General features: G+C 46.2%; 1 protein-coding gene across 2 annotated transcripts in view; it reads left to right on the forward strand.

Moving 5' to 3' along the window:
- NOS3 (nitric oxide synthase 3) overlaps positions 1-14727 on the forward strand; it is a 780913-nt gene that overhangs the window by 734824 nt on the left and 31362 nt on the right. The window lies entirely within an intron of this gene.

A 14727-nucleotide genomic window follows, 5' to 3' on the forward strand; every position in this document is an offset into this window, starting at 1 on the left:
TGAGAACTCCTGACTTTTGTCTTTGTTTACCACCCCTCTCCTTCTTCTGTTGGGGACCCAGTCCTCCCTTGGCTGAGTCTCCCGCACACAACTTCTTGTGGACCCTGGTACTCATCCAGCGGTTCACCCCCTGAGCAAGCTTCCTGGAGTCAGTAAGCCTGCTGTCAATCAAGTGCTGGCACATCTCTGGAAAACATAGACTAGACAAGTGCTCCCATACACACAAATTGTACAGCCCCTGATAATCTATTACCGCACTGCCCTTCACCCAACCATCCAGTGCTCTTCAAAAGAAATCCACACACTCAAACCAGGGGTGGGAATCAAGTTTCCTACTCTCCCTAAATGTCCTTCTGTACAAATCTGGCATTAGGCCATATCTAGTGATAAGGGCACCCTTCATGGTAGTATAGTTGAGCTCGCTAGCTGCACCTAGTGCCAACAAGATGTCCCTCCCTTCCACTGTGAAGTAGTTCCATAGACACGCCTCCCAATCTTTATCAGGAATACAGTGCATGTGGAGAGCCCTGAAGCCACTTGTGTATGTCATCCTCCTTAGTGTACTTTTTCTGTAGATTCTTGGGTAGGTGCACCCTACTCTCAGACTGCACTGATGAAATGCTGCCACCATCTGTGCTGCCCTTACCTTTCAAGTCCAACTCCTTCAAGCTCAGCTCATGAGCCAAGATAATTTTCCCTTTTTTCATAGCCAGTTTCTTTACTTCTATTTCCAGCCTGAGCCTTTCAAGCTCCAAAGTGTGGTTTCTACCTTCCTGCCCATCCTCCAGCTCCTCTGAGGTCAGGCCATTTGAAGTAACAGCGCTGCCTACCCTGGAGGGTGCCTTTCTCCCCAGCAGATCCTGTTGTGCTACAAAATCCACAAGCAGGCACTCTTTCTCTAGATTCACACTGTCCTCCTCTGCATGCTCACCAGCCATCCTGGCTGCCAACCAGGCCCTCAGCACCATCATCAACTCCTCCTTTCTAGTGAGGTCTTTAAATGGACACCTGAACTCCTTGCAGAACATTTTGACCTGAGGCACTGTATAGGTCATCAACCTCTCCTGCTCAAACACCAAATCTTCAATAACTGCTGATGGCTCACCAGTCTGGGACATGATTGTGGATGAAACTCAGAAGTTGCCCAAAACTTCCAGAAGGCAAAGAAAAAGAAGGCCAAAAAGAAAAAAGAAAGCATGTGGTTGCCTAATTGTCTGTGATATGGAATTAGTGTACATTAATCACTCTATGTCAAGCACAAATACAAGTCCTATCCTCACTGCTCATCACCAATGTTAGAAATGGGGTCTCTAGTTGGCAGTAGCTTACACCCTGTGTAGGGATCCTCACTCTAGTCAGGGAAAGGGAGTCACAGGGCTAAGATAACCACTACTGACCCCCTTGGTAGCTTCGCACGAGCAGGTTGGCTTAGCTAAGAGGCAATTGTAGGAGGCTGGACTGGCTTGTAGTGAGTACCAAGGGGTACTTGCACCTTGCACCAGGCCCAGTTATCCCTTATTAGTGTATAGGGTGTCTAGCAGCTTAGGCTGATAGATAATGGTAGCTTAGCAGAGCAGCTTAGGCTGAACTAGGAGACGTGTGAAGCTACTACAGTCCCACTTAGTGTCATATGCACAATATCATAAGAAAAAACAATACACAGTTATACTAAAAATAAAGGTACTTTATTTTTATGACAATATGCCAAAGTATCTTAGAGTGTACCCTCAGTGAGAGGATAGGAAATATACACAAGATATATATACACAATAGCAAAAATATGCAGTATAGTCTTAGAAAACAGTGCAAACAATGTATAGTTACAATAGGATGCAATGGGGAAACATAGGGATAGGGGCAACACAAACCATATACTCCAAAAGTGGAATGCGAACCACGAATGGACCCCAAACCTATGTGACCTTGTAGAGGGTCGCTGGGACTATTAGAAAATAGTGAGAGTTAGAAAAATAACCCTCCCCAAGACCCTGAAAAGTGAGTGCAAAGTGCACTAAAGTTCCCCTAAGGACAAAGAAGTCGTGTTAGAGGAATAATGCAGGAAAGACACAAACCAACAATGCAACAACTGTGGATTTCCAATCTAGGGTACCTGTGGAACAAGGGGACCAAGTCCAAAAGTCACAAGCAAGTCGGAGATGGGCAAATGCCCAGGAAATGCCAGCTGCGGGTGCAAAGAAGCTTCTACTGGACAGAAGAAGCTGAGGTTTCTACAGGAACGAAAAGGGCTAGAGACTTCCCCTTTGGTGGATGGATCCCTCTCGCCGTGGAGAGTCGTGCAGAAGTGTTTTCCCGCTGAAAGAATGCCAACAAGCCTTGCTAGCTGCATATCGCGCGGTTAGTGTTTTTGGACACTGCTGAGGCCCAGGAGGGACCAGGAGGTCGCAAATTGGACCAGCCGAGAGAGGGGATGTCGAGCAAGACAAGGAGCCCTCTCTGAAGCCGGTAGCACCCGGAGAAGTGCCAGAAACAGGCACTACGAGGATGCGTGAAATGGTGCTCGCCGAAGTTGCACAAAGGAGTCCCACGTCGCCGGAGACCAACTTAGAAAGTCGTGCAATGCAGGTTAAAGTGCCGTGGACCCAGGCTTGGCTGTGCACAAAGGATTTCCGCCGGAAGTGCACAGGGGCCGGAGTAGCTGCAAAAGTCGCGGTTCCAAGCAATGCAGCCCAGCGAGGTGAGGCAAGGACTTACCTCCACCAAACTTGGACTGAAGAGTCACTGGACTGTGGGGGTCACTTGGACAGAGTCGCTGGATTCGAGGGACCTCGCTCGTCGTGCTGAGAGGAGACCCAAGGGACCGGTAATGCAGCTTTTTGGTGCCTGCGGTTGCAGGGGGAAAATTCTGTCGACCCACAGGAGATTTCTTCGGAGCTTCTGGTGCAGAGAGGAGGCAGACTACCCCCACAGCATGCACAAGCAGGAAAACAGTCGAGAAGGCGGCAGGATCAGCGTTACAGAGTTGCAGTAGTCGTCTTTGCTACTATGTTGCAGGTTTGCAGGCTTCCAGCGCGGTCAGCAGTCGATTCCTTATCAGAAGGTGAAGAGAGAGATGCAGAGGAACTCGGATGAGCTCTTGCATTCGTTATCTAAAGTTTCCCCAGAGACAGAGACCCTAAATAGCCAGAAAAGAGGGTTTGGCTACCTAGGAGAGAGGATAGGCTACTAACACCTGAAGGAGCCTATCAGAAGGAGTCTCTGACGTCACCTGGTGGCACTGGCCACTCAGAGCAGTCCAGTGTGCCAGCAGCACCTCTCTTTCCAAGATGGCAGAGGTCTGGAGCACACTGGAGGAGCTCTGGACACCTCCCAGGGGAGGTGCAGGTCAGGGGAGTGGTCACTCCCCTTTCCTTTGTCCAGTTTCGCGCCAGAGCAGGGCTAAGGGGTCCCCTGAACCGGTGTAGACTGGCTTATGCAGAATTGGGCACATCTGTGCCCAACAAAGCATTTCCAGAGGCTGGTGGAGGCTACTCCTCCCCTGCCTTCACACCATTTTCCAAAGGGAGAGGGTGTCACACCCTCTCTCAGAGGAAGTTCTTTGTTCTGCCATCCTGGGCCAGGCCTGGCTGGACACCAGGAGGGCAGATGCCTGTCTGAGGGGTTGGCAGCAGCAGCAGCTGCAGTGAAACCCCAGGAAGGGCAGTTTGGCAGTACCAGGGTCTGTGCTACAGACCACTGGGATCATGGGATTGTGCCAACTATGCCACGATGGCATAGAGGGGGCAATTCCATGATCATAGACATGTTACATGGCCATATTCGGAGTTACCATTGTGAAGCTACATATAGGTAGTGACCTATATGAAGTGCACGCGTGTAATGGTGTCCCCGCACTCACAAAGTTCAGGGAATTGGCTCTGAACAATGTGGGGGCACCTTGGCTAGTGCCAGGGTGCCCTCACACTAAGTAACTTTGCACCTAACCTTTACCAGGTAAAGGTTAGACATATAGGTGACTTATAAGTTACTTAAGTGCAGTGTAAAATTGCTGTGAAATAACGTGGACGTTATTTCACTCAGGCTGCAGTGGCAGGCCTGTGTAAGAATTGTCAGAGCTCCCTATGGGTGGCAAAAGAAATGCTGCAGCCCATAGGGATCTCCTGGAACCCCAATACCCTGGGTACCTCAGTACCATATACTAGGGCATTATAAGGGTGTTCCAGTAAGCCAATGTAAATTGGTAAAAATGGTCACTAGCCTGTTAGTGACAATTTGGAAAGAAATGAGAGAGCATAACCACTAAGGTTCTGATTAGCAGAGCCTCAGTGAGACAGTTAGTCACTACACAGGTAACACATTCAGGCACACTTATGAGCACTGGGGCCCTGGGTTACCAGGGTCCCAGTGACACATACAACTAAAACAACATATATACAGTGAAAAATGGGGGTAACATGCCAGGCAAGATGGTACTTTCCTACACAACCCCCCCCCAAACGAAGGACAATAAGACTAGCCATGACCTGATGAGTCTTCATTGTCTAAGTGGAAATATCTGGAGAGTCCATCTGCATTGGAGTGGCTACTCCCAGGTCTATGTTCCACTGTATAGTCCATTCCCTGTAGGGATATGGACCACCTCAACAATTTAGGATTTTCACCTTTCATTTGTTTTAGCCAAAGTAGAGGTTTGTGGTCTGTCTGAACAATGAAGTGAGTGCCAAACAGGTATGGCCTCAACTTCTTCAGAGTCCAGACCACAGCAAAGGCCTCCCTCTCAATGGCAGACCAACGCTTTTCTCTAGGGGTCAACCTTCTACTAATAAAAGCAACAGGTTGATCCTGGCCCTCAGAATTAAGTTGTGATAGGACTGCCCCTACTCCTAATTCAGATGCATCAGTTTGGACATAGAATTTTTTAGAGTAACAAGGGCTTTTCAGGACAGGTGCAGAGCACATGGCCTGCTTCAGCTCCTCAAAAGCTTTCTGACAGTTTGCTGTCCATAATACCTTTTTAGGCATTTTCTTGGATGTGAGGTCATTAAGAGGGGCTGCAATGGAGCCATAGTTCTTAATGAACCTCCTGTAATACCCAGTGAGGCCTAGGAAGGCTCTCACCTGGGTCTGAGTGGTAGGGGGAACCCAATCAATAATTGTTTGGATTTTCCCCTGAAGTGGTGCAATCTGTTCCCCACCAACAAGGTGTCCCAGATAAACCACCTTACCCTGCCCTATCTGGCACTTTGAAGCCTTGATAGTGAGGCCTGCCTTTTGCAGGGCCTCCAAAACTTTCCATAGGTGGACCAGGTGATCATCCCAGCTGGAGCTAAAGACAGCTATATCGTCCAAATATGCTGCACTGAAAGCTTCCAGCCCTTGCAGGACTGTGTTCACCAACCTCTGAAAAGTGGCAGGTGCATTTTTCAAACCAAAAGGCATTACAGTAAACTGGTAATGTCCTCCAATGGTAGAAAATGCAGTCTTAGGTTTAGCATCTTCTGACAATTTGATCTGCCAATACCCTGCAGTCAAATCAAAAGTGCTTAGATACTTGGCAGATGCCAGTGTATCTATGAGCTCATCTGCTCTGGGTATAGGGTGAGCATCAGTTTTGGTTACCAAGTTGAGACCTCTATAGTCTACACAAAACCGCATTTCCTTCTTTCCATCTTTGGAATGGGGTTTTGGTACCAGTACCACAGGAGAAGCCCATGGACTGTCAGAGTGCTCAACCACTCCTAGTTCTAACATTTTCTGGACCTCTTGCTTTATGCAGTCCCTGACATGGTCAGGCTGCCTATAGATCTTACTTTTGACAGGCAAGCTGTCTCCAGTATCTATAGTGTGCTCACACCAAGAAGTGGTACCTGGCACAGTAGAGAAGAGTTCAGAGAATTGATCTAGGAGATTTATGCAATTATCTTTCTGCTCAGCAGTAAGACAATCAGCCAAAACTACACCTTCCACAAGAGCATCTTGTTCTGTGGAAGAGAAGAGATCAGGTAGAGGATCACTGTCTTCTTCCTGTCCCTCATCAGTTGCCATGAGCAGGGTGAGATCAGCCCTGTCATAGTAGGGTTTCAGGCGGTTGACATGGAGCACCCTAAGGGGACTCCTGGCAGTGCCTAAGTCAACTAAATAGGTGACTTCTCCCTTCTTTTCAACAATTGTGTGGGGACCACTCCATTTATCTTGGAGTGCTCTTGGGGCCACAGGCTCCAAGACCCACACTTTCTGCCCTGGTTGGTACTGAACCAAAACAGCCTTCTGATCATGCCATTGCTTCTGGAGCTCTTGGCTGGCCTGAAGGTTTTTACTGGCCTTTTTCATGTACTCAGCCATCCTTGATCTGAGGCCAAGTACATAATCCACAATATCCTGCTTAGGAGCTTTTAAAGGTTGTTCCCAACCCTCCTTTACAAGTGTGAGTGGACCCCTAACAGGGTGTCCAAAAAGAAGTTCAAAGGGGCTGAAGCCCACTCCTTTCTGGGGTACCTCCCTGTAGTCAAAAAGGAGGCATGGTAGAAGGATATCCCATCTCCTGCGGAGTTTTTCAGGGAGACCCATAATCATGCCTTTGAGAGTTTTATTAAATCTCTCCACCAGTCCATTTGTTTGTGGATGATAGGGTGTTGTGAACTTGTACGTTACACCACACTCCTTCCACATGGCCTTTAAGTATGCAGACATGAAATTGCTTCCCCTGTCTGATACCACTTCCTTTGGGAAGCCCACCCTGGAAAATATTCCCAGGAGGGCCTTTGCCACTGCAGGTGCTGTAGTGGTCCTTAAAGGAATAGCTTCAGGATATCTTGTGGCATGGTCCACTACCACCAAGATAAACCTATTGCCTGAAGCAGTAGGAGGGTCAAGGGGGCCAACTATGTCAACCCCTACCCTTTCAAAGGGAACCCCAACCACAGGCAGTGGAATAAGGGGTGCCTTTGGGGTGCCACCTGTCTTGCCACTGGCTTGACAGGTTTCACAGGACTTACAAAATTCCTTTGTGTCCTCAGACATCCTAGGCCAATGAAGCAATGGAACCAGTCTGTCCCAAGTTTTCATTTGACCCAGGTGCCCAGCTAGGGGAATGTCATGTGCCAGGGTTAGGAGGAACTTTCTGTACTCCTGAGGAATCACTAATCTCCTGGCAGCTCCAGGTTTAGGATCCCTATGCTCAGTGTACAAGAGGTTGTCCTCCCAGTAAACTCTGGGAGAGTCACTGACATCCCCATTAGCCTGTTTGACAGCTTGCTGTCTGAGACCCTCCAATGTGGGACAGGTTTGCTGTGCCACACTCAGCTCCTCTCTGGCAGGCCCCCCTTCACCCAAAAGCTCAGCAGTGTCTGCGTCCAGCTCCTCTGGTGTAGGTTCTGCACAGGGAGGGAATTCTTCTTCCTCAGAAGTTGAATCCACTGTAGAGGGAGGGATAGTAGGAAGTGGTTTGCTTCTACTAGCCCTAGCTTTAGGGAGCACTTGGTTCATTGTTCCAGGATCCAAGCTTCCCTGTCCTTTTTGCTTTTTGGCCTGAGCCCTTGTCAAAGCAAAAATATGCCCTGGGATGCCCAGCATTGCTGCATGGGCCTCCAACTCCACATCTGACCAAGCTGATGTCTCCAAATCATTCCCTAGTAGACAGTCTACAGGTAAATCTGTGGCTACCACAACTTTCTTTGGACCAGTAACCCCCCCCCAGTTGAGATTAACAACAGCCATGGGGTGGCTAAGTGTGTTGTTGTGAGCATCGGTTACTTGGTACTGGTGACCAAGTAGGTGTTGTTCAGGGTGGACCAGTTTCTCTATGACCATAGTCACACTGGCACCAGTGTCCCTGTAGGCCTGAACCTCAACACCATTTATTAGGAGTAGCTGCTTGTACTTATCCATATTAAGGGGACAAGCAACTAAGGTGGCTAAATCAATAGCCCCCTCAGAGACTAACACAGCCTCTGTGGCCTCCCTAACAAGGCCAACCCCAACTAAGTTACCAATAGTGAGCCCAGCTACTACCTTGGATTGGCTATTAGTAGGTTTGCTCCCACCACCACTGCTATTAGTAGGGACACTAGGGGTAGCAGTAGGGGTTGTAGTGGTAGGAGCATTGGTGCTTTTCTTTGGACAACTGGGATCTGTTGTCCAATGGCCTTTTATTTTACATAAATAGCACCATGGTTTCTTTTCCTTGTTCTGATTAAAAGAGGATTTGGGCCCACCACCCCCACCGGAGTGTTTTTGTGGGCCTGATGAAGACTCATTTTTAGATTTGTCCCCACCCTTGTCAGAAGACTTACCATCCTTCTTTTTGTTGCCATCTTTGTCACCCCCTGTATGAACTTTTCTGTTCACTCTTGTTCTGACCCATTTGTCTGCCTTCTTTCCCAATTCTTGGGGAGAGGTCAGATCAGAGTCCACCAAGTACTGGTGCAACAAATCAGACACACAATTATTAAGAATATGCTCTCTCAGGATCAAGTTATACAGGTTGTCATAATCAGTAACTTTACTGCCATGTAACCACCCCTCCAAGGCCTTCACTGAATGGTCAATGAAATCAACTCAGTCTTGTGAAGACTCCTTTTTGGTCTCTCTGAACGTTATCCTGTACTGTTCAGTGGTTAAGCCATAACCATCCAGGAGTGCATTCTTAAGAACTTGGAAATTATTAGCATCATTTTCTTTCACAGTAAGGAGCCTATCCCTACCTTTTCCACTAAATGATAGCCATAGGATAGCAGCCCACTGCCTTTGAGGGACATCCTGTACAACACAGGCCCTCTCAAGTGCAGCAAACCACTTGTTAATGTCATCCCCCTCCTTGTAAGGGGGAACTATCTTGTGCAGATTCCTGGAATCATGCTCTTTTGCAGGATGACTATGGGGAATACTGCTGCTGCCACCATGGGTTTCTAAACCCAGTTTCTGTCTCTCCTTCTCTACTTCTAAAGTCTGTCTATCCAAATCCAGCTGTTGCTTCTTGAGCTTCAGTCTGGTTTGTTCCACTCTCAATCTATTGAGCTCCCTTTCTAACAATCTGTCATCAGGGTGGGTGGGAGGGACATGCTTTGAAACAGAAGTATGGTGAGAATGGACAGAAGGAGACCTGTCCCTTACAGAAGCCACCCTAACAGCTTGGCTAACAGAAACATCACTACCAGTATGGTGAGAATAAATGCTTTTGCTATGATGTGAGACAACACTATTTATATGGTGTGGCTCATCATCATTACCAACTATGCTAGACTGTCTAGTAATGGGCAGGCTAGGAAGTTTCTTTCCTGAATCTTTTCCTGGGGGAGTCCCTGGATCTGATTGAGAACCATTAGCTACTTTTTCAACAGATTGGGCACTTAAGGCCTTATCCTGTACTCTAAGCATGTTAATTAACAGTTCTAAGGAAGGATTCTTCCCTACACTCAAACCTCTCTCTATGCAGAGATTCCTTGCTCCTTTCCAGCTAAGGTGATCATATGCAAGTTTGGACAGATCAACATTTTGGCCTGTGCCAAACATTTTTTAGAGAGAGTTAAAGTGATAGTAAAAGATAAAAAGTTTGTCAGAGCTTTTAGAAAGACAGAGAAAAAAACTTTTAAAACTTTTTAGAACTTTTTAGAAAGTTAGAAGTACTTTTCAGCACTTAGAAAAGAGTAAAAAGAGGAAATGCAAAACTTTTTGGCTATGTGTATATACACTGACCTTGTTTTGTATATTTTTCTCTTATGAAAAGTACAATGACAAGAGTGGTAAGTAGTCTCAAAGCACTTATCCCACCGCTGCACAACCAATGTAGGAGGCTGGACTGGCTTGTAGTGAGTACCAAGGGGTACTTGCACCTTGCACCAGGCCCAGTTATCCCTTATTAGTGTATAGGGTGTCTAGCAGCTTAGGCTGATAGATAATGGTAGCTTAGCAGAGCAGCTTAGGCTGAACTAGGAGACGTGTGAAGCTACTACAGTACCACTTAGTGTCATATGCACAATATCATAAGAAAACACAATACACAGTTATACTAAAAATAAAGGTACTTTATTTTTATGACAATATGCCAAAGTATCTTAGAGTGTACCCTCAGTGAGAGGATAGGAAATATACACAAGATATATATACACAATAGCAAAAATATGCAGTATAGTCTTAGAAAACAGTGCAAACAATGTATAGTTACAATAGGATGCAATGGGGAAACATAGGGATAGGGGCAACACAAACCATATACTCCAAAAGTGGAATGCGAACCACGAATGGACCCCAAACCTATGTGACCTTGTAGAGGGTCGCTGGGACTATTAGAAAATAGTGAGAGTTAGAAAAATAACCCTCCCCAAGACCCTGAAAAGTGAGTGCAAAGTGCACTAAAGTTCCTCTAAGGACAAAGAAGTCGTGTTAGAGGAATAATGCAGGAAAGACACAAACCAACAATGCAACAACTGTGGATTTCCAATCTAGGGTACCTGTGGAACAAGGGGACCAAGTCCAAAAGTCACAAGCAAGTCGGAGATGGGCAAATGCCCAGGAAATGCCAGCTGCGGGTGCAAAGAAGCTTCTACTGGACAGAAGAAGCTGAGGTTTCTGCAGGAACGAAAAGGGCTAGAGACTTCCCCTTTGGTGGACGGATCACTCTTGCCGTGGAGAGTCGTGCAGAAGTGTTTTCCCGCCGAAAGAATGCCAACAAGCCTTGCTAGCTGCAAATCGTGTGGTTAGCGTTTTTGGACGCTGCTGAGGCCCAGGAGGGACCAGAAGGAGCCTATCAGAAGGAGTCTCCGACGTCACCTGGTGGCACTGGCCACTCAGAGCAGTCCAGTGTGCCAGCAGCACCTCTGTTTCCAAGATGGCAGAGGTCTGGAGCACACTGGAGGAGCTCTGGACACCTCCCAGGGGAGGTGCAGGTCAGGGGAGTGGTCACTCCCCTTTCCTTTGTCCAGTTTCGCGCCAGAGCAGGGCTAAGGGGTCCCCTGAACCGGTGTAGACTGGCTTATGCAGAATTGGGCACATCTGTGCCCAACAAAGCATTTCCAGAGGCTGGGGGAGGCTACTCCTCCCCTGCCTTCACACCATTTTCCAAAGGGAGAGGGTGTCACACCCTCTCTCAGAGGAAGTTCTTTGTTCTGTCATCCTGGGCCAGGCCTGGCTGGACCCCAGGAGGGCAGATGCCTGTCTGAGGGGTTGGCAGCAGCAGCAGCTGCAGTGAAACCCCAGGAAGGGCAGTTTGGCAGTACCAGGGTCTGTGCTACAGACCACTGGGATCATGGGATTGTGCCAACTATGCCAGGATGGCATAGAGGGGGCAATTCAATGATCATAGACATGTTACATGGCCATATTCGGAGTTACCATTGTGAAGCTACATATAGGTAGTGACCTATATGTAGTGCACGCGTGTAATGGTGTCCCCGCACTCACAAAGTTCAGGGAATTGGCTCTGAACAATGTGGGGGCACCTTGGCTAGTGCCAGGGTGCCCTCACACTAAGTAACTTTGCACCTAACCTTTACCAGGTAAAGGTTAGACATATAGGTGACTTATAAGTTACTTAAGTGCAGTGTAAAATGGTGTGAAATAACGTGGACGTTATTTCACTCAGGCTGCAGTGGCAGGCCTGTGTAAGAATTGTCAGAGCTCCCTATGGGTGGCAAAATAAATGCTGCAGCCCATAGGGATCTCCTGGAACCCCAATACCCTGGGTACCTCAGTACCATATACTAGGGCATTATAAGGGTGTTCCAGTAAGCCAATGTAAATTGGTAAAAATGGTCACTAGCCTGTTAGTGACAATTTGGAAAGAAATGAGAGAGCATAACCACTGAGGTTCTGATTAGCAGAGCCTCAGTGAGACAGTTAGTCACTACACAGGTAACACATTCAGGCACACTTATGAGCACTGGGGCCCTGGGTTACCAGGGTCCCAGTGACACATACAACTAAAACAACATATATACAGTGAAAAATGGGGGTAACATGCCAGGCAAGATGGTACTTTCCTACAGCAATGTGTAAAGTATTTGTACACACACACAGAGTAAAACAGTGAAAACACCAAGAAAGTACTCCACGCCAGTTCAGAAAAATAGCCAATATTTATCTGAGTAAAACAAAACCAAAACAACAAAAATCCACACACACAAGTAAAGATACAAATTTTCAAAGATTAAATCTTAGTAAAGTGCTTACAAACACAATAGCTCCAACTGGGGCTATCACAACGTCTTGACGAAGTCGACTCCAACAGTCCAATGCCATTCGCGAGGGAGTGCGGGCTGGTTATAGAATAGAATTCAACAACACAAGGACAGAGTGTACTTCAAACCTTGGAAAATGGCAGACTCTAATACAAGACTAGACAGCATGCATTTGAAGTGATGAGCAGCATCTCGTGTGGCAGATATCTCTAAGGGTTGCAGCCCATTATGCAACACTACCTGATGATAAACTGGCCTTAGATCCAGCATAGAAACAGATGTACAACCTTGAGTGTTGCAAAAATCGCATTACTTTTGGCAAAGCATGGCAAACAAATAAGGGCATAGAAAAAAAGGCTGCTAGGTTCACATAGAAATGAACATCTCATGGTGACTAAATTGTTGGTGTGCAATTATAAACCAAACCCATGCCTCTCCCTTGTTTACTTACAATTGACCACCTACACTCCTCCCTCAACTGAACACCATGCCATAGGCCTTTGTGAAAAAAAACAATATGAAATGCCACTCTTCTTAAAATTGTTGCTTCTATCAGTTAAAGATAGGCACAGACACAGCCCCCCATTCACTGCTACACAGAAAGCCACAGGCCACAAGGCTGAAACACCTACCAAACCTTAGCACATACACTTCACAGCTACTTTGTTCACCAGATGTAGGGTAGCCCTATGTAACACAGTCAACAAAATCACCTTCTGCAGGTGAAAAATCAAGTGGAATGGAGTTGTACGATCCCACTACTCAGGACTCAGCTTTAAGTATGTGCTGTGTACACTATTGGTCTTACTGATCTCAGCAGCATGGAACAACCTCTTGTCCTACACCCGCTAGAAGGGATGTATGGGAACAATGTTCACCAGCTGTCCCTGGGCTGGTACCTCACAGAACTCTTGGAAGCAATGGGTTCTTCACTTTCGTAGCTTACCTAAGAGTGTTCATGCGTACACACTAGAAATGTCCAAACTGGTTCAGGTTATAGCTTTTTCCCTCACCTTTGACTGGCTAGGCAAACTACATTTTAGTGCCTTTGTAGCTCCTGGCTGCTAATTGACTCTAACCATTTCACATATCCCCTTGCAACCCATATGCAGCACCTGCTCAGCCAACCATAAACAGCCAAGATATTTTTCTGCTACCCAAAGGCAGCCCAAAGGTGCAAATTGTGTGCCTTACATTGGGAGCACAAAAGTGTAGTGTGCAACAATCATATTCAGGGCAAAATGCTCCAGTTATAGGCTCCTTAAGTCAGCCAGTCATCATTAGCCCACCATTATTGTCCACAGTTCTATTTGCTCTAGTCTTCAGCAGTTCTTGCTCATATTATCACTAGCTTCCTTTTCAAATAATGTATTCCTTTGACCAGACGTATGTAGCGCTTGAAACATACAACACAAATGGCCCAAATGGACATTATTGATAGGTTAACTCAATTAACTTATCCTCACACCATCCAACTTTACCAATCCACAAGAGATATATAAATCACGTTTCTTAGAAGGGAGAAGTAAACACAAAAACACATCACAAAAAGAAATACAAAATAGATGCAAGGCATACAAATTGTACTGAAAAACATTCATATATGAACATTATTTACATCTAAACAGGTGCTACATTAAATACAGCAAAGTGCTCAACAGAAGTGCATGTGTAAAGATTGAAAAGGGAAAATAAAAAATAGGATAATCTATCTTCATTTGAAGCAAAGCCTCTCCTTATATCCAATCAAATATTTAAATCAGTTCCATTTTCCAGAAGTAATTGCTTGAGTCAATCTTGCCTCCCTGTGAATAATGTACCCAATCCAGGCTATAAAAGCAGGGCAGTGGCAACGTTTCAACCCGAAAGAAAGGAAAGCAGGCCAGTTAGGACCTTTGAACCCAGGTCTTCATCAGGACAATATAGTGAAACAAGCCTTTGCAATGCAATGGATCTCGCATTTTCTCAAGTTAGATCTGTTTATGTTGTAAAATCCTAACTGGATTTTTCTTGCCACATAAATAGAAAATGAAAAATAAAACGGTTGACATATGCCAACCGATTTGAAGCACCATGAGCACGAAGGAGAGACACAAAAAGAAAAAGAAGTTTGCTTGCAGTCACACTTATCGGCAAAAGTGCAGTTATCCATATAACAGGGTCGGTGTCCAAGGCGGTAACCAAACCATCCCAAGAATTGACAAATGTAAAGCATTTACCAATGACTAAAAATTATTTTTGAAAGCCAAGTCCACGAACGAGTGATAACGATGGGCATGCGGTGGGCATGGTTAAAAGCCCACAGATAGATTACAGCAGGTCAGAGCGCTTGCATGCTCGATCTAAAAAGGGGAGCAAACAAAAAATGATTTTATGATTTGATAAAAAATGGATCTATTAAAAATGTGTGTGAAACATTGCAAAATCCTTCCCAATAGGGCACAAAAACACTCACATGGAGACATGTGACCTCCAGCATAGGATCAATCACAGAATTATCAAAATAAAGGCCAGTCGGCTTCTCATCTGGGGGATAAAATATCCTGTCAATGCTGAATATATCAGACTGGAAAACGGGCTATGTGCACCAATTGTA

This window comes from Pleurodeles waltl, chromosome 10 (assembly GCF_031143425.1).
Source record: "Pleurodeles waltl isolate 20211129_DDA chromosome 10, aPleWal1.hap1.20221129, whole genome shotgun sequence".
Lineage (NCBI taxonomy): Eukaryota > Metazoa > Chordata > Amphibia > Caudata > Salamandridae > Pleurodeles > Pleurodeles waltl.